Genomic DNA, 15,926 nt, shown 5'->3' with positions numbered 1-15,926 from the left:
TGTTACGCAATCCTCATCAAGTCACAGAGTTAAACGGCAAAAACTCAAACTAGATGTAAACATTGAGACAATTTCCACACCCAGGAAGTGTTTTAGAGAGCAGGTGCCTCGGAAGGGTTCGTAGTCTGGACCTGTCCAGCATGATCTAGACAAGTCATGAAAAGAGTAATTATTTTTTTATGAAGCGTGTCTTGTTTAGGCTTTTGGACTCTTTCTTAGTACACTTAAGGGCCCGTTACCACCGCCGTAATATAGGGAAAAGAGGGTAGAAATGCGCAATGATTGATTACCACTCATCTGTGCCTTTTCACTCACTTTGAGTGATGCATGTTGCTATTTTTATTAATTGTATGAAAGCATGCAAAATAAGTGAGGACAACAGGGCACTGCTGGTACGTGCCCCGTCCTTCTGTTACTTTATTTTTTGGTCTCGGCCTGACATGAGCAGAGTATGGCTCGTATACGACAACAGTGACATCATACTCATGCAGCTGCGATGGCCGAGTGGTTAAGGCGTTGGACTCGAAATCCAATGGGGTTTCCCTGCGCAGGTTCGAATCCTGCTTGCAGCGTAGTGTGATTTTGCATGAACACCATTTGGTTTAGTTAAGGAAATGTTCACTTCTTGTTCACAATCCTCAAGTTACAGAGTTAAATGGAAAAAACTCAAACTAGATGTAAACATTGAGACAATTTCCACACCCAGGAAGTGTTTTAGAGAGCTGGTGGCTCAGAAGGGTTTGTAGTCTGGACCTGTCCTGCCTGATCTAGACAAGTCATGAAAAGAGTACTTTTTTTTATGATGCATGTCTTGTTTAGGCTTTTGGACTCTTTCTTAGTACACTTAAGGGCCTGTTACCACCGCCGTAATATAGGGAAAAGTGGGTAGAAACATGCAGTGATTGATTACCACTCATCTGTGCCCTTTCACTCACTTTGAGTGATGCATGTTGCTATTTTTATTAATTGTATGAAAGCATGCAAAATAATGAAGGACAACAGGGCACTGCTGGTACGTGCCCCGTCCTTCCGTTACTTTATTTTTTTGGTCTCCGCCTGACATGAGCAGAGCATGGCTCGTATACGACAACAGTGACATCATACTCATATAGCTGCGATGGCCGAGTGGTTAAGGCGTTGGACTCGAAATCCAATGGGGTTTCCCTGCGCAGGTTCGAATCCTGCTTGCAGCGTAGTGTGATTTTGCATGAACACCATTTGGTTTAGTTAAGGAAATGATCACTTCTCGTTACGCAATCCTCATCAAGTCACAGAGTTAAATGGCAAAAACTCAAACTAGAAGTAAACATTGAGACAATTTCCACACCCAGGAAGTGTTTTAGAGAGCTGGTGGCTCAGAAGGGTTTGTAGTCTGGACCTGTCCTGCCTGATCTAGACAAGTCATGAAAAGAGTACTTTTTTTTTATGATGCATGTCTTGTTTAGGCTTTTGGACTCTTTCTTAGTACACTTAAGGGCCTGTTACCACCGCCGTAATATAGGGAAAAGTGGGTAGAAACATGCAGTGATTGATTACCACACATCTGTGCCCTTTCACTCACTTTGAGTGATGCATGTTGCTATTTTTATTAATTGTATGAAAGCATGCAAAATAATGAAGGACAACAGGGCACTGCTGGTACGTGTCCCATCCTTCTGTTACTTTATTTTTTATATCTCGGCCTGACGTGAGTAGTGCATGGCTCGTATACGACAACTGTGACATCATACTCACGCAGCTGCGATGGCCGAGTGGTTAAGGCGTTGGACTTGAAATCCAATGGGGTTTCCCTGCGTAGGTTTGAATCCTGCTTGCAGCGGCATGAGATTTTGCATGAACACCATTTGGTTTAGTTAAGTAAATGTTCACTTCTCATTACGCAATCCTCATCAAGTCACAGAGTTAAACTGCAAAAACTTAAACTAGATGTAAACATTGAGACAATTTCCACACTCAGGAAGTGTTTTAGAGAGCAGGTGGCTCGGAAGGGTTCGTAGTCTGGACCTGTCCTGCCTGATCTAGACAAGTCATGAAAAGAGTACTTTTTTTTATGAAGCGTGTCTTGTTTAAGCTTTTGGACTCTTTCTGAGTACACTTAAGGGCCCGTTACCACCGCTGTAATATAGAGAAACGAGGATAGAAATGTGCAGTGATTGATTACCGCTCATCGGTGCCCTTTCACTCACTTTGAGTGATGCATGTTGCTATTTTTATTAATTGTATGAAAGCATGCAAAATAAGTGAGGACAACAGGGCACTGCTGGTACGTGCCCCGTCCTTCTGTTACTTTATTTTTTGGTCTCGGCCTGACATGAGCAGAGTATGGCTCGTATACGACAACAGTGACATCATACTCACGCAGCTGCGATGGCCGAGTGGTTAAGGCGTTGGACTCGAAATCCAATGGGGTTTCCCTGCGCTGGTTCGAATCCTGCTTGCAGCGTCATGAGATTTTGCATGAACACCATTTGGTTTAGTTAAGGAAATGTTCACTTCTTGTTCGCAATCCTCATCAAGTCACAGAGTTAAATGGAAAAAACTCAAACTAGATGTAAACATTGAGACAATTTCCACACCCAGGAAGTGTTTAAGAGAGCTGGTGGCTCGGAAGGGTTTGTAGTCTGGACCTGTCCTGCCTGATCTAGACAAGTCATGAAAAGAGTACTTTTTTTTATGATGCATGTCTTGTTTAGGCTTTTGGACTCTTTCATAGTACACTTAAGGGCCTGTTACCACCGCCGTAATATAGGGAAAAGTGGGTAGAAACATGCAGTGATTGATTACCACTCATCTGTGCCCTTTCACTCACTTTGAGTGATGCATGTTGCTATTTTTATTAATTGTATGAAAGCATGCAAAATAAGCGAGGACAACAGGGCACTGCTGGTACGTGCCCCGTCCTTCCGTTACTTAATTTTTTTGGTCTCCGCCTGACATGAGCAGAGCATGGCTCGTATACGACAACAGTGACATCATACTCATGCAGCTGCGATGGCTGACTGGTTAAGGCGTTGGACTCGAAATCCAATGGGGTTTCCCTGCGCAGGTTCGAATCCTGCTTGCAGCGTAGTATGATTTTGCATGAACACCATTTGGTTTAGTTAAGGAAATGTTCACTTCTCGTTACGCAATCCTCATCAAGTCACAGAGTTAAATGGCAAAAACTCAACCTAGATGTAAACATTAAAACAATTTCCACACCTAGGAAGTGTTTTAGAGAGCAGGTGGCTCGGAAGGGTTCGTAGTCTGGACCTGTCCTGCCTGATCTAGACAAGTCATGAAAAGAGTACTTTTTTTATGAAGCGTGTCTTGTTTAAGCTTTTGGACTCTTTCTGAGTACACTTAAGGGCCCGTTGCCACCGCCGTAATATAGGGAAACGAGGATAGAAATGTGCAGTGATTGATTACCGCTCATCGGTGCCCTGTCACTCACTTTGAGTGATGCGTATTGCTATTTTTATTAATTGTATCAAAGCATGCAAAATAAGTGAGGACAACAGGGCACTGCTGGTACGTGCCCCGTCCTTCTGTTACTTTATTTTTTATGTCTCGGCCTGACGTGAGTAGTGCATGGCTCGTATACGACAACTGTGCCATCATACTCTCGCAGCTGCGATGGCCGAGTGGTTAAGGCGTTGGACTTGAAATCCATTGGGGTTTCCCCGCGTAGGTTCAAATCCTGCTTGTAGCATCAAGAGATTTTGCATGAACACCATTTGGTTTAGTTAAGGAAATGTTCACTTCTCGTTATGCAATCCTCATCAAGTCACAGAGTTAAATGGCAAAAACTCAAACTAGATGTAAACATTGAGACAATTTCCACACCCAGGGAGTGTTTTAGAGAGCAGGTGGCTCGGAAGGGTTCGTAGTCTGGACCTGTCCTGGCTGATCTAGACAAGTCATGAAAAGAGTACTTTTTTTTATGAAGCGTGTCTTGTTTAAGCTTTTGGACTCTTTCTGAGTACACTTAAGGGCCCGTTGCCAACGCCGTAATATAGGGAAACGAGGATAGAAATGTGCAGTGATTGATTACCGCTCATCGGTGCCCTGTCACTCACTTTGAGTGATGCGTATTGGTATTTTTATTAATTGTATGAAAGCATGCCAAATAAGTGAGGACAACAGGGCACTGCTGGTACGTGTCCCGTCCTTCTGTTACTTTATTTTTGTATGTCTCGGCCTGACGTTAGTAGTGCATGGCTCGTATACGACAACTGTGACATCATACTCACGCAGGTGCGATGGCCGAGTGGTTAAGGCGTTGGACTTGAAATCCAATCGGGTTTCCCCACGTAGGTTCGAATCCTGCTTGCAGCGGCATGATATTTTGCATGAACACCATTTGGTTAAGTTAAGTAAATGTTCACTTCTCATTACGCAATCCTCATCAAGTCACAGAGTTAAACTGCAAAAACTCAAACTAGATGTAAACATTGAGACAATTTCCACACCCAGGAAGTGTTTTAGAGAGCAGGTGCCTCGGAAGGGTTTGTAGTCTGGACCTGTCCTACCTGATCTAGACAAGTCATGAAAAGAGTACTTTTTTTTATGAAGCGTGTCTTGTTTAAGCTTTTGGACTCTTTCTGAGTACACTTAAGGGCCCGTTGCCACCGCCGTGATATAGGGAAACGAGGATAGAAATGTGCAGTGATTGATTACCGCTCATCGGTGCCCTGTCACTCACTTTGAGTGATGCATATTGCTATTTTTATTAATTGTATGAAAGCATGCAAAATAAGTGAGGACAACAGGGCACTGCTGGTACGTGCCCCGTCCTTCTGTAACTTTATTTTTTATGTCTCGGCCTGACGTGAGTAGTGCATGGCTCGTATACGACAACCGTGACATCATACGGACGCAGCTGCGATGGCCGAGTGGTTAAGGCGTTGGACTTGAAATCCAATGGGGTTTCCCCGCGTAGGTTCGAATCCTGCTTGCAGCGTCATGAGATTTTGCATGAACACCATTTGGTTTAGTTAAGTAAATGTTTACTTCTTGTTACGCAATCCTCATCAAGTCACAGAGTTAAACGGCAAAAACTCAAACTAGATGTAAACATTGAAACAATTTCCACACCTAGGAAGTGTTTTAGAGAGCTGGTGCCTCGGAAGGGTTTGTAGTCTGGACCTGTCCTGCCTGATCTAGACAAGTCATGAAAAGAGTGCTTTTTTTTATGAAGCGTGTCTTCTTTAAGCTTTTGGACTCTTTCTGAGTACACTTAAGGGCCTGTTGCCACCGCCGTAATATAGGGAAACGAGGATAGAAATGTGCAGTGATTGATTACCACTCATCGGTGCCCTGTCACTCACTTTGAGTGATGCGTATTGCTATTTTTATTAATTGTATGAAAGTATGCGAAATAAGTGAGGACAACAGAGCACTGCTGGTACGTGCCCCGTCCTTCCGTTACTTAATTTTTTTGGTCTCCGCCTGACATGAGCAGAGCATGGCTCGTATACGACAACAGTGACATCATACTCATGCAGCTGCGATGGCCGACTGGTTAAGGCGTTGGACTCGAAATCCAATGGGGTTTCCCTGCGCAGGTTCGAATCCTGCTTGCAGCGTAGTATGATTTTGCATGAACACCATTTGGTTTAGTTAAGGAAATGTTCACTTCTCGTTACGCAATCCTCATCAAGTCACAGAGTTAAATGGCAAAAACTCAAACTAGATGTAAACATTAAAACAATTTCCACACCTAGGAAGTGTTTTAGAGAGCAGGTGGCTCGGAAGGGTTCGTAGTCTGGACCTGTCCTGCCTGATCTAGACAAGTCATGAAAAGAGTACTTTTTTTATGAAGCGTGTCTTGTTTAAGCTTTTGGACTCTTTCTGAGTACACTTAAGGGCCCGTTGCCACCGCCGTAATATAGGGAAACGAGGATAGAAATGTGCAGTGATTGATTACCGCTCATCGGTGCCCTGTCACTCACTTTGAGTGATGCGTATTGCTATTTTTATTAATTGTATCAAAGCATGCAAAATAAGTGAGGACAACAGGGCACTGCTGGTAAGTGCCCCGTCCTTCTGTTACTTTATTTTTTATGTCTCGGCCTGACGTGAGTAGTGCATGGCTCGTATACGACAACTGTGCCATCATACTCTCGCAGCTGCGATGGCCGAGTGGTTAAGGCGTTGGACTTGAAATCCAATGGGGTTTCCCCGCGTAAGTTCAAATCCTGCTTGTAGCGTCATGAGATTTTGCATGAACACCATTTGGTTTAGTTAAGGAAATGTTCACTTCTCGTTACGCAATCCTCATCAAGTCACAGAGTTAAATGGCAAAAACTCAAACTAGATGTAAACATTGAGACAATTTCCACACCCAGGGAGTGTTTTAGAGAGCAGGTGGCTCGGAAGGGTTCGTAGTCTGGACCTGTCCTGCCTGATCTAGACAAGTCATGTAAAGAGTACTTTTTTTTATGAAGCGTGTCTTGTTTAAGCTTTTGGACTCTTTCTGAGTACACTTAAGGGCCCGTTGCCAACGCCGTAATATAGGGAAACGAGGATAGAAATGTGCAGTGATTGATTACCGCTCATCGGTGCCCTGTCACTCACTTTGAGTGATGCGTATTGCTATTTTTATTAATTGTATGAAAGCATGCCAAATAAGTGAGGACAACAGGGCACTGCTGGTACGTGTCCCGTCCTTCTGTTACTTTATTTTTTATGTCTCGGCCTGACGTGAGTAGTGCATGGCTCGTATACGACAACTGTGACATCTTACTCACGCAGCTGCGATGGCCGAGTGGTTAAGGCGTTGGACTTGAAATCCAATCGGGTTTCCCCACGTAGGTTCAAATCCTGCTTGCAGCGGCATGAGATTTTGCATGAACACCATTTGGTTAAGTTAAGTAAATGTTCACTTCTCATTACGCAATCCTCATCAAGTCACAGAGTTAAACTGCAAAAACTCAAACTAGATGTAAACATTGAGACAATTTCCACACCCAGGAAGTGTTTTAGAGAGCAGGTGCCTCGGAAGGGTTTGTAGTCTGGACCTGTCCTACCTGATCTAGACAAGTCATGAAAAGAGTACTTTTTTTATGAAGCGTGTCTTGTTTAAGCTTTTGGACTCTTTCTGAGTACACTTAAGGGCCCGTTGCCACCGCCGTGATATAGGGAAACGAGGATAGAAATGTGCAGTGATTGATTACCGCTCATCGGTGCCCTGTCACTCACTTTGAGTGATGCATATTGCTATTTTTATTAATTGTATGAAAGCATGCAAAATAAGTGAGGACAACAGGGCACTGCTGGTACGTGCCCCGTCCTTCTGTAACTTTATTTTTTATGTCTCGGCCTGACGTGAGTAGTGCATGGCTCGTATACGACAACTGTGACATCATACGGACGCAGCTGCGATGGCCGAGTGGTTAAGGCGTTGGACTTGAAATCCAATGGGGTTTCCCCGCGTAGGTTCGAATCCTGCTTGCAGCGTCATGAGATTTTGCATGAACACCATTTGGTTTAGTTAAGTAAATGTTTACTTCTTGTTACGCAATCCTCATCAAGTCACAGAGTTAAACGGCAAAAACTCAAACTAGATGTAAACATTGAAACAATTTCCACACCTAGGAAGTGTTTTAGAGAGCTGGTGCCTCGGAAGGGTTTGTAGTCTGGACCTGTCCTGCCTGATCTAGACAAGTCATGAAAAGAGTGCTTTTTTTTATGAAGCGTGTCTTCTTTAAGCTTTTGGACTCTTTCTGAGTACACTTAAGGGCCTGTTGCCACCGCCATAATATAGGGAAACGAGGATAGAAATGTGCAGTGATTGATTACCACTCATCGGTGCCCTGTCACTCACTTTGAGTGATGCGTATTGCTATTTTTATTAATTGTATGAAAGTATGCGAAATAAGTGAGGACAACAGGGCACTGCTGGTACGTGCCCCGTCCTTCCGTTACTTAATTTTTTTGGTCTCCGCCTGACATGAGCAGAGCATGGCTCGTATACGACAACAGTGACATCATACTCATGCAGCTGCGATGGCCGACTGGTTAAGGCGTTGGACTCGAAATCCAATGGGGTTTCCCTGCGCAGGTTCGAATCCTGCTTGCAGCGTAGTATGATTTTGCATGAACACCATTTGGTTTAGTTAAGGAAATGTTCACTTCTCGTTACGCAATCCTCATCAAGTCACAGAGTTAAATGGCAAAAACTCAAACTAGATGTAAACATTAAAACAATTTCCACACCTAGGAAGTGTTTTAGAGAGCAGGTGGCTCGGAAGGGTTCGTAGTCTGGACCTGTCCTGCCTGATCTAGACAAGTCATGAAAAGAGTACTTTTTTTATGAAGCGTGTCTTGTTTAAGCTTTTGGACTCTTTCTGAGTACACTTAAGGGCCCGTTGCCACCGCCGTAATATAGGGAAACGAGGATAGAAATGTGCAGTGATTGATTACCGCTCATCGGTGCCCTGTCACTCACTTTGAGTGATGCGTATTGCTATTTTTATTAATTGTATCAAAGCATGCAAAATAAGTGAGGACAACAGGGCACTGCTGGTACGTGCCCCGTCCTTCTGTTACTTTATTTTTTATGTCTCGGCCTGACGTGAGTAGTGCATGGCTCGTATACGACAACTGTGCCATCATACTCACGCAGCTGCGATGGCCGAGTGGTTAAGGCGTTGGACTTGAAATCCATTGGGGTTTCCCCGCGTAGGTTCAAATCCTGCTTGTAGCGTCATGAGATTTTGCATGAACACCATTTGGTTTAGTTAAGGAAATGTTCACTTCTCGTTACGCAATCCTCATCAAGTCACAGAGTTAAATGGCAAAAACTCAAACTAGATGTAAACATTGAGACAAATTCCACACCCAGGGAGTGTTTTAGAGAGCAGGTGGGTCGGAAGGGTTCGTAGTCTGGCCCTGTCCTGCCTGATCTAGACAAGTCATGAAAAGAGTACTTTTTTTTATGAAGCGTGTCTTGTTTAAGCTTTTGGACTCTTTCTGAGTACACTTAAGGGCCCGTTGCCAACGCCGTAATATAGGGAAACGAGGATAGAAATGTGCAGTGATTGATTACCGCTCATCGGTGCCCTGTCACTCACTTTGAGTGATGCGTATTGCTATTTTTATTAATTGTATGAAAGCATGCCAAATAAGTGAGGACAACAGGGCACTGCTGGTACGTGTCCCGTCCTTCTGTTACATTATTTTTTATGTCTCGGCCTGACGTGAGTAGTGCATGGCTCGTATACGACAACTGTGACATCATACTCACGCAGCTGCGATGGCCGAGTGGTTAAGGCGTTGGACTTGAAATCCAATGGGGTTTCCCCGCGTAGGTTCGAATCCTGCTTGCAGCGTCATGAGATTTTGCATGAACACCATTTGGTTTAGTTAAGTAAATGTTTACTTCTTGTTACGCAATCCTCATCAAGTCACAGAGTAAAACGGCAAAAACTCAAACTAGATGTAAACATTGAAACAATTTCCACACCTAGGAAGTGTTTTAGAGAGCAGGTGGCTCGGAAGGGTTTGTAGTCTGGACCTATCCTGCCTGATCTAGACAAGTTACGAAATGAGTAATGTTTTTTTATGAAGCGTGTCTTGTTTAGGCTTTTGGACTCTTTCTGAGTACACTTAAGGGCCAGTTGCCACCGCCGTAATATATGGAAACGAGGGTAGAAATGTGCAGTGATTGATTACCGCTCATCTGTGCCCTGTCACTCATTTTGAGTGATGCATATTGCTATTTTTATTAATTGTATGAAAGTATGCAAAATAAGTGAGGACAACAGGGCACTGCTGGTATGTGCCCCGTCCTTCCGTTACTTTATTTTTTAGGACTCGACCTGACATGAATAGCGCATGGCTCGTATACGACAACAGTGACATTATACTCACGCAACTGCGATGGCCGAGTGGTTAAGGCGTTGGACTTGAAATCCAATCGGGTTTCTCCACGTAGGTTCGAATCCTGCTTGCAGCGGCATGAGATTTTGCATGAGCACCATTTGGTTAAGTTAAGTAAATGTTCACTTCTCATTACGCAATCCTCATCAAGTCACAGAGTTAAACTGCAAAAACTCAAACTAGATGTAAACATTGAGACAATTTCCACACCCAGGAAGTGTTTTAGAGAGCAGGTGCCTCGGAAGGGTTCGTAGTCTGGACCTGTCCTACCTGATCTAGACAAGTCATGAAAAGAGTACTTTTTTTTATGAAGCGTGTCTTGTTTAAGCTTTTGGACTCTTTCTGAGTACACTTAAGGGCCCGTTGCCACCGCCGTGATATAGGGAAACGAGGATAGAAATGTGCAGTGATTGATTACTGCTCATCGGTGCCCTGTCACTCTCTTTGAGTGATGCATATTGCTATTTTTATTAATTGTATGAAAGCATGCAAAATAAGTGAGGACAACAGGGCACTGCTGGTACATGCCCCGTCCTTCTGTTACTTTATTTTTTATGTCTCGGCCTGACGTGAGTAGTGCATGGCTCGTATACGACAACTGTGACATCATACGGACGCAGCTGCGATGGCCGAGTGGTTAAGGCGTTGGACTTGAAATCCAATGGGGTTTCCCCGCGTAGGTTCGAATCCTGCTTGCAGCGTCATGAGATTTTGCATGAACACCATTTGGTTTAGTTAAGTAAATGTTTACTTCTTGTTACGCAATCCTCATCAAGTCACAGAGTTAAACGGCAAAAACTCAAACTAGATGTAAACATTGAAACAATTTCCACACCTAGGAAGTGTTTTAGAGAGCTGGTGCCTCAGAAGGGTTTGTAGTCTGGACCTGTCCTGCCTGATCTAGACAAGTCATGAAAAGAGTGCTTTTTTTTATGAAGCGTGTCTTCTTTAAGCTTTTGGACTCTTTCTGAGTACACTTAAGGGCCTGTTGCCACCGCCGTAATATAGGGAAACGAGGATAGAAATGTGCAGTGATTGATTACCACTCATCGGTGCCCTGTCACTCACTTTGAGTGATGCGTATTGCTATTTTTATTAATTGTATGAAAGCATGCAAAATAAGTGAGGACAACAGGGCACTGCTGGTACGTGCCCCGTCCTTCCGTTACTTTATTTTTTTGGTCTCCGCCTGACATGAGCAGAGCATGGCTCGTATACGACAACAGTGACATCATACTCATGCAGCTGCGATGGCCGAGTGGTTAAGGCGTTGGACTCGAAATCCAATGGGGTTTCCCTGTGCAGGTTCGAATCCTGCTTGCAGCGTAGTGTGATTTTGCATGAACACCATTTGGTTTAGTTAAGGAAATGTTCCCTTCTCGTTACGCAATCCTCATCAAGTCACAGAGTTAAATGGCAAAAACTCAAACTAGATGTAAACATTGAAACAATTTCCACACCTAGGAAGTATTTTAGAGAGCAGGTGGCTCGGAAGGGTTTGTAGTCTGGACTTATCCTGCCTGATCTAGACAAGTTACGGAATGAGTAATTTTTTTTATGAAGCGTGTCTTTTTTAGGCTTTTGGACTCTTTCTGAGTACACTTAAGGGCCCGTTGCCACCGCCGTAATATATGGAAACGAGGGTAGAAATGTGCAGTGGTTGATTACCGCTCATCTGTGCCCTGTCACTCATTTTGAGTGATGCATATTGCTATTTTTATTAATTGTATGAAAGTATGCGAAATAAGTGAGGACAACAGGGCACTGCTGGTATGTGCCCCGTCCTTCCGTTACTTTATGTTTTAGGTCTCGACCTGACATGAGTAGCGCATGGCTCGTATACGACAACAGTGACATCATACACACGCAGCTGCGATGGCCGAGTGGTTAAGGTGTTGGACTTGAAATCCAATGGGGTTTCCCTGCGTAGGTTTGAATCCTGCTTGCAGCGGCATGAGATTTTGCATGAACACCATTTGGTTTAGTTAAGTAAATGTTCACTTCTCATTACGCAATCCTCATCAAGTCACAGAGTTAAACTGCAAAAACTCAAACTAGATGTAAACATTGAGACAATTTCCACACTCAGGAAGTGTTTTAGAGAGCAGGTGGCTCGGCAGGGTTCGTAGTCTGGACCTGTCCTGCCTGATCTAGACAAGTCATGAAAAGAGTACTTTTTTTATGAAGCGTGTCTTGTTTAAGCTTTTGGACTCTTTCTGAGTACACTTAAGGGCCCGTTGCCACCGCCGTAATATAGGGAAACGAGGATAGAAATGTGCAGTGATTGATTACCGCTCATCGGTGCCCTGTCACTCACTTTGAGTGATGCGTATTGCTATTTTTATTAATTGTCTGAAAGCATGCAAAATAAGTGAGGACAACAGGGCACTGCTGGTACGTGCCCCGTCCTTCTGTTACTTTATTTTTTATGTCTCGGCCTGACGTGAGTAGTGCATGGCTCGTATACGACAACTGTGACATCATACTCACGCAGCTGCGATGGCCGAGTGGTTAAGGCGTTGGACTTGAAATCCAATGGGGTTTCACCGGGTAGGTTCGAATCCTGCTTGCAGCGTCATGAGATTTTGCATGAACACCATTTGGTTTAGTTAAGTAAATGTTTACTTCTTGTTACGCAATCCTCATCAAGTCACAGAGTTAAACGGCAAAAACTCAAACTAGATGTAAACATTAAGACAATTTCCACACCCAGGAAGTGTTTTAGAGAGCAGGTGCCTCGGAAGAGTTCGTAGTCTGGACCTGTCCTGCATGATCTAGACAAGTCATGAAAAGAGTAATTATTTTTTTATGAAGCGTGTCTTGTTTAGGCTTTTGGACTCTTTCTTAGTACACTTAAGGGCCCGTTACCACCGCTGTAATATAGGGAAAAGAGGGTAGACATGCGCAATGATTGATTACCACTCATCTGTGCCCTTTCACTCACTTTGAGTGATGCATGTTGCTATTTTTATTAATTGTATGAAAGCATGCAAAATAAGTGAGGACAACAGGGCACTGCTGGTACGTGCCCCGTCCTTCTGTTACTTTATTTTTTGGTCTCGGCCTGACATGAGCAGAGTATGGCTCGTATACGACAACAGTGACATCATACTCATGCAGCTGCGATGGCCGAGTGGTTAAGGCGTTGGACTTGAAATCCAATCGGGTTTCTCCACGTAGGTTCGAATCCTGCTTGCAGCGGCATGAGATTTTGCATGAACACCATTTGGTTAAGTTAAGTAAATGTTCACTTCTCATTACGCAATCCTCATCAAGTCACAGAGTTAAACTGCAAAAACTCAAACTAGATGTAAACATTGAGACAATTTCCACACCCAGGAAGTGTTTTAGAGAGCAGGTGCCTCGGAAGGGTTCGTAGTCTGGACCTGTCCTACCTGATCTAGACAAGTCATGAAAAGAGTACTTTTTTTTATGAAGCGTGTCTTGTTTAAGCTTTTGGACTCTTTCTGAGTACACTTAAGGGCCCGTTGCCACCGCCGTGATATAGAGAAACGAGGATAGAAATGTGCAGTGATTGATTACTGCTCATCGGTGCCCTGTCACTCACTTTGAGTGATGCATATTGCTATTTTTATTAATTGTATGAAAGCATGCAAAATAAGTGAGGACAACAGGGCACTGCTGGTACGTGCCCCGTCCTTCTGTTACTTTATTTTTTATGTCTCGGCCTGACGTGAGTAGTGCATGGCTCGTATACGACAACTGTGACATCATACGGACGCAGCTGCGATGGCCGAGTGGTTAAGGCGTTAGACTTGAAATCCAATGGGGTTTCCCCGCGTAGGTTCGAATCCTGCTTGCAGCGTCATGAGATTTTGCATGAACACCATTTGGTTTAGTTAAGTAAATGTTTACTTCTTGTTACGCAATCCTCATCAAGTCACAGAGTTAAACGGCAAAAACTCAAACTAGATGTAAACATTGAAACAATTTCCACACCTAGGAAGTGTTTTAGAGAGCTGGTGCCTCGGAAGGGTTTGTAGTCTGGACCTGTCCTGCCTGATCTAGACAAGTCATGAAAAGAGTGCTTTTTTTTATGAAGCGTGTCTTCTTTAAGCTTTTGGACTCTTTCTGAGTACACTTAAGGGCCTGTTGCCACCGCCGTAATATAGGGAAACGAGGATAGAAATGTGCAGTGATTGATTACCACTCATCGGTGCCCTGTCACTCACTTTGAGTGATGCGTATTGCTATTTTTATTAATTGTATGAAAGTATGCGAAATAAGTGAGGACAACAGGGCACTGCTGGTATGTGCCCCGTCCTTCCGTTACTTTATTTTTTAGGTCTCGACCTGACATGAGTAGCGCAGGGCTCGTATACGACAACAGTGACATCATACTCACGCAGCTGCGATGGCCGAGTGGTTAAGGCGTTAGACTTGAAATCCAATGGGGTTTCCCCACGTAGGTTCGAAACCTGCTTGCAGCGGCATGAGATTTTGCATGAACACTATTTGGTTAAGTTAAGTTAATGTTCACTTCTCATTACGCAATCCTCATCAAGTCACAGATTTAAACTGCAAAAACTCAAACTAGATGTAAACATTGAGACAATTTCCACACCCAGGAAGTGTTTTAGAGAGCAGGTGGCTCGGAAGGGTTTGTAGTCTGGACCTGTCCTGCCTGATCTAGACAAGTCATGAAAAGAGTACTTTTTTTATGAAGCGTGTCTTGTTTAAGCTTTTGGACTCTTTCTGAGTACACTTAAGGGCCCGTTGCCACCGCCGTAATATAGGGAAACGAGGATAGAAATGTGCAGTGATTGATTACCGCTCATCTGTGCCCTGTCACTCACTTTGAGTGATGCTTATTGCTATTTTTATTAATTGTATCAAAGCATGCAAAATAAGTGAGGACAACAGGGCACTGCTGGTACGTGTCCCGTCCTTCTGTTACTTTATTTTTTAGGTCTCGACCTGACGTGAGTAGTGCATGGCTCGTATACGACAACTGTGACATCATACTCATGCAGCTGTGATGGCCGAGTGGTTAAGGCGTTGGACTTGAAATCCAATGGAGTTTCCCCGCGTAGGTTCGAATCCTGCTTGAAGCGTCATGAGATTTTGCATGAACACCATTTGGTTTAGTTAAGGAAATGTTCACTTCTCGTTACGCAATCCTCATCAAGTCACAGAGTTAAATGGCAAAAACTCAAACTAGATGTAAACATTGAGACAATTTCCACACCCAGGAAGTGTTTTAGAGAGCAGGTGGCTCGGAAGGGTTCGTAGTCTGGACCTGTCCTGCCTGATCTAGACAAGTCATGAAAAGAGTACTTTTTTTATGAAGCGTGTCTTGTTTAAGCTTTTGGACTCTTTCTGAGTACACTTAAGGGCCCGTTGCCACCGCCGTAATATATGGAAACGAGGGTAGAAATGTGCAGTGATTGATTACCGCTCATCTGTGCCCTGTCACTCATTTTGAGTGATGCATATTGCTATTTTTATTAACTGTATGAAAGTATGCGAAATAAGTGAGGACAACAGGGCACTGCTGGTACGTGCCCCGTCCTTCCGTTACTTTATTTTTTATGTCTCGGCCTGACATGAGTAGCGCATGGCTCGTATACGACAACAGTGACATTATACTCATGCAGCTGCGATGGCCGAGTGGTTAAGGCGTTGGACTTGAAATCCAATGGGGTTTCCCCACGTAGGTTCGAATCCTGCTTGCAGCGGCATAAGATTTTGCATGAACACCATTTGGTTAAGTTAAGTAAATGTTCACTTCTCATTACGCAATCCTCATCAAGTCACAGAGTTAAACGGCAAAAACTCAAACTAGATGTAAACATTGAGACAATTTCCACACCCAGGAAGTGTTTTAGAGAGCAGGTGCCTCGGAAGGGTTCGTAGTCTGGACCTGTCCAGCATGATCTAGACAAGTCATGAAAAGAGTACTTTTTTTTATGAAGCGTGTCTTGTTTAAGCTTTTGGACTCTTTCTGAGTACACTTAAGGGCCCGTTGCCACCGCCGTAATATAGGGAAACGAGGATAGAAATGTGCAGTGATTGATTACCGCTCATCGGTGCCCTGTCAC

At 43.8% G+C, this 15,926-nt stretch overlaps 16 non-coding genes across 16 annotated transcripts; all 16 read left to right on the top strand.

Annotated features, from left to right (window-relative positions):
• Positions 1–490: 490 nt before the first annotated feature.
• TRNAS-CGA (transfer RNA serine (anticodon CGA)) lies at positions 491–572 on the top strand. The gene has a single exon. It is a non-coding gene; the product is annotated as a tRNA-Ser (tRNA).
• A 539-nt stretch (positions 573–1,111) lies between these two features.
• On the top strand, positions 1,112–1,193 carry TRNAS-CGA (transfer RNA serine (anticodon CGA)). The gene has a single exon. It is a non-coding gene; the product is annotated as a tRNA-Ser (tRNA).
• A 544-nt stretch (positions 1,194–1,737) lies between these two features.
• On the top strand, positions 1,738–1,819 carry TRNAS-UGA (transfer RNA serine (anticodon UGA)). Its single transcript has one exon. It is a non-coding gene; the product is annotated as a tRNA-Ser (tRNA).
• A 542-nt stretch (positions 1,820–2,361) lies between these two features.
• TRNAS-CGA (transfer RNA serine (anticodon CGA)) lies at positions 2,362–2,443 on the top strand. Its single transcript has one exon. It is a non-coding gene; the product is annotated as a tRNA-Ser (tRNA).
• A 542-nt stretch (positions 2,444–2,985) lies between these two features.
• TRNAS-CGA (transfer RNA serine (anticodon CGA)) lies at positions 2,986–3,067 on the top strand. The gene has a single exon. It is a non-coding gene; the product is annotated as a tRNA-Ser (tRNA).
• A 542-nt stretch (positions 3,068–3,609) lies between these two features.
• Positions 3,610–3,691, top strand: TRNAS-UGA (transfer RNA serine (anticodon UGA)). Its single transcript has one exon. It is a non-coding gene; the product is annotated as a tRNA-Ser (tRNA).
• Positions 3,692–4,860: 1,169 nt separating this feature from the next.
• On the top strand, positions 4,861–4,942 carry TRNAS-UGA (transfer RNA serine (anticodon UGA)). The gene has a single exon. It is a non-coding gene; the product is annotated as a tRNA-Ser (tRNA).
• A 543-nt stretch (positions 4,943–5,485) lies between these two features.
• TRNAS-CGA (transfer RNA serine (anticodon CGA)) lies at positions 5,486–5,567 on the top strand. Its single transcript has one exon. It is a non-coding gene; the product is annotated as a tRNA-Ser (tRNA).
• A 1,167-nt stretch (positions 5,568–6,734) lies between these two features.
• TRNAS-UGA (transfer RNA serine (anticodon UGA)) lies at positions 6,735–6,816 on the top strand. Its single transcript has one exon. It is a non-coding gene; the product is annotated as a tRNA-Ser (tRNA).
• A 542-nt stretch (positions 6,817–7,358) lies between these two features.
• TRNAS-UGA (transfer RNA serine (anticodon UGA)) lies at positions 7,359–7,440 on the top strand. Its single transcript has one exon. It is a non-coding gene; the product is annotated as a tRNA-Ser (tRNA).
• A 543-nt stretch (positions 7,441–7,983) lies between these two features.
• Positions 7,984–8,065, top strand: TRNAS-CGA (transfer RNA serine (anticodon CGA)). Its single transcript has one exon. It is a non-coding gene; the product is annotated as a tRNA-Ser (tRNA).
• A 1,167-nt stretch (positions 8,066–9,232) lies between these two features.
• TRNAS-UGA (transfer RNA serine (anticodon UGA)) lies at positions 9,233–9,314 on the top strand. Its single transcript has one exon. It is a non-coding gene; the product is annotated as a tRNA-Ser (tRNA).
• A 1,169-nt stretch (positions 9,315–10,483) lies between these two features.
• On the top strand, positions 10,484–10,565 carry TRNAS-UGA (transfer RNA serine (anticodon UGA)). The gene has a single exon. It is a non-coding gene; the product is annotated as a tRNA-Ser (tRNA).
• Positions 10,566–11,108: 543 nt separating this feature from the next.
• On the top strand, positions 11,109–11,190 carry TRNAS-CGA (transfer RNA serine (anticodon CGA)). The gene has a single exon. It is a non-coding gene; the product is annotated as a tRNA-Ser (tRNA).
• A 2,418-nt stretch (positions 11,191–13,608) lies between these two features.
• Positions 13,609–13,690, top strand: TRNAS-UGA (transfer RNA serine (anticodon UGA)). The gene has a single exon. It is a non-coding gene; the product is annotated as a tRNA-Ser (tRNA).
• A 1,791-nt stretch (positions 13,691–15,481) lies between these two features.
• On the top strand, positions 15,482–15,563 carry TRNAS-UGA (transfer RNA serine (anticodon UGA)). The gene has a single exon. It is a non-coding gene; the product is annotated as a tRNA-Ser (tRNA).
• Positions 15,564–15,926: the final 363 nt, after the last annotated feature.

This window comes from Lissotriton vulgaris, chromosome 11 (assembly GCF_964263255.1).
Source record: "Lissotriton vulgaris chromosome 11, aLisVul1.2, whole genome shotgun sequence".
NCBI classification, from domain to species: Eukaryota; Metazoa; Chordata; class Amphibia; order Caudata; family Salamandridae; genus Lissotriton; species Lissotriton vulgaris.
This window is presented reverse-complemented; position numbering and strand designations above follow the sequence as displayed.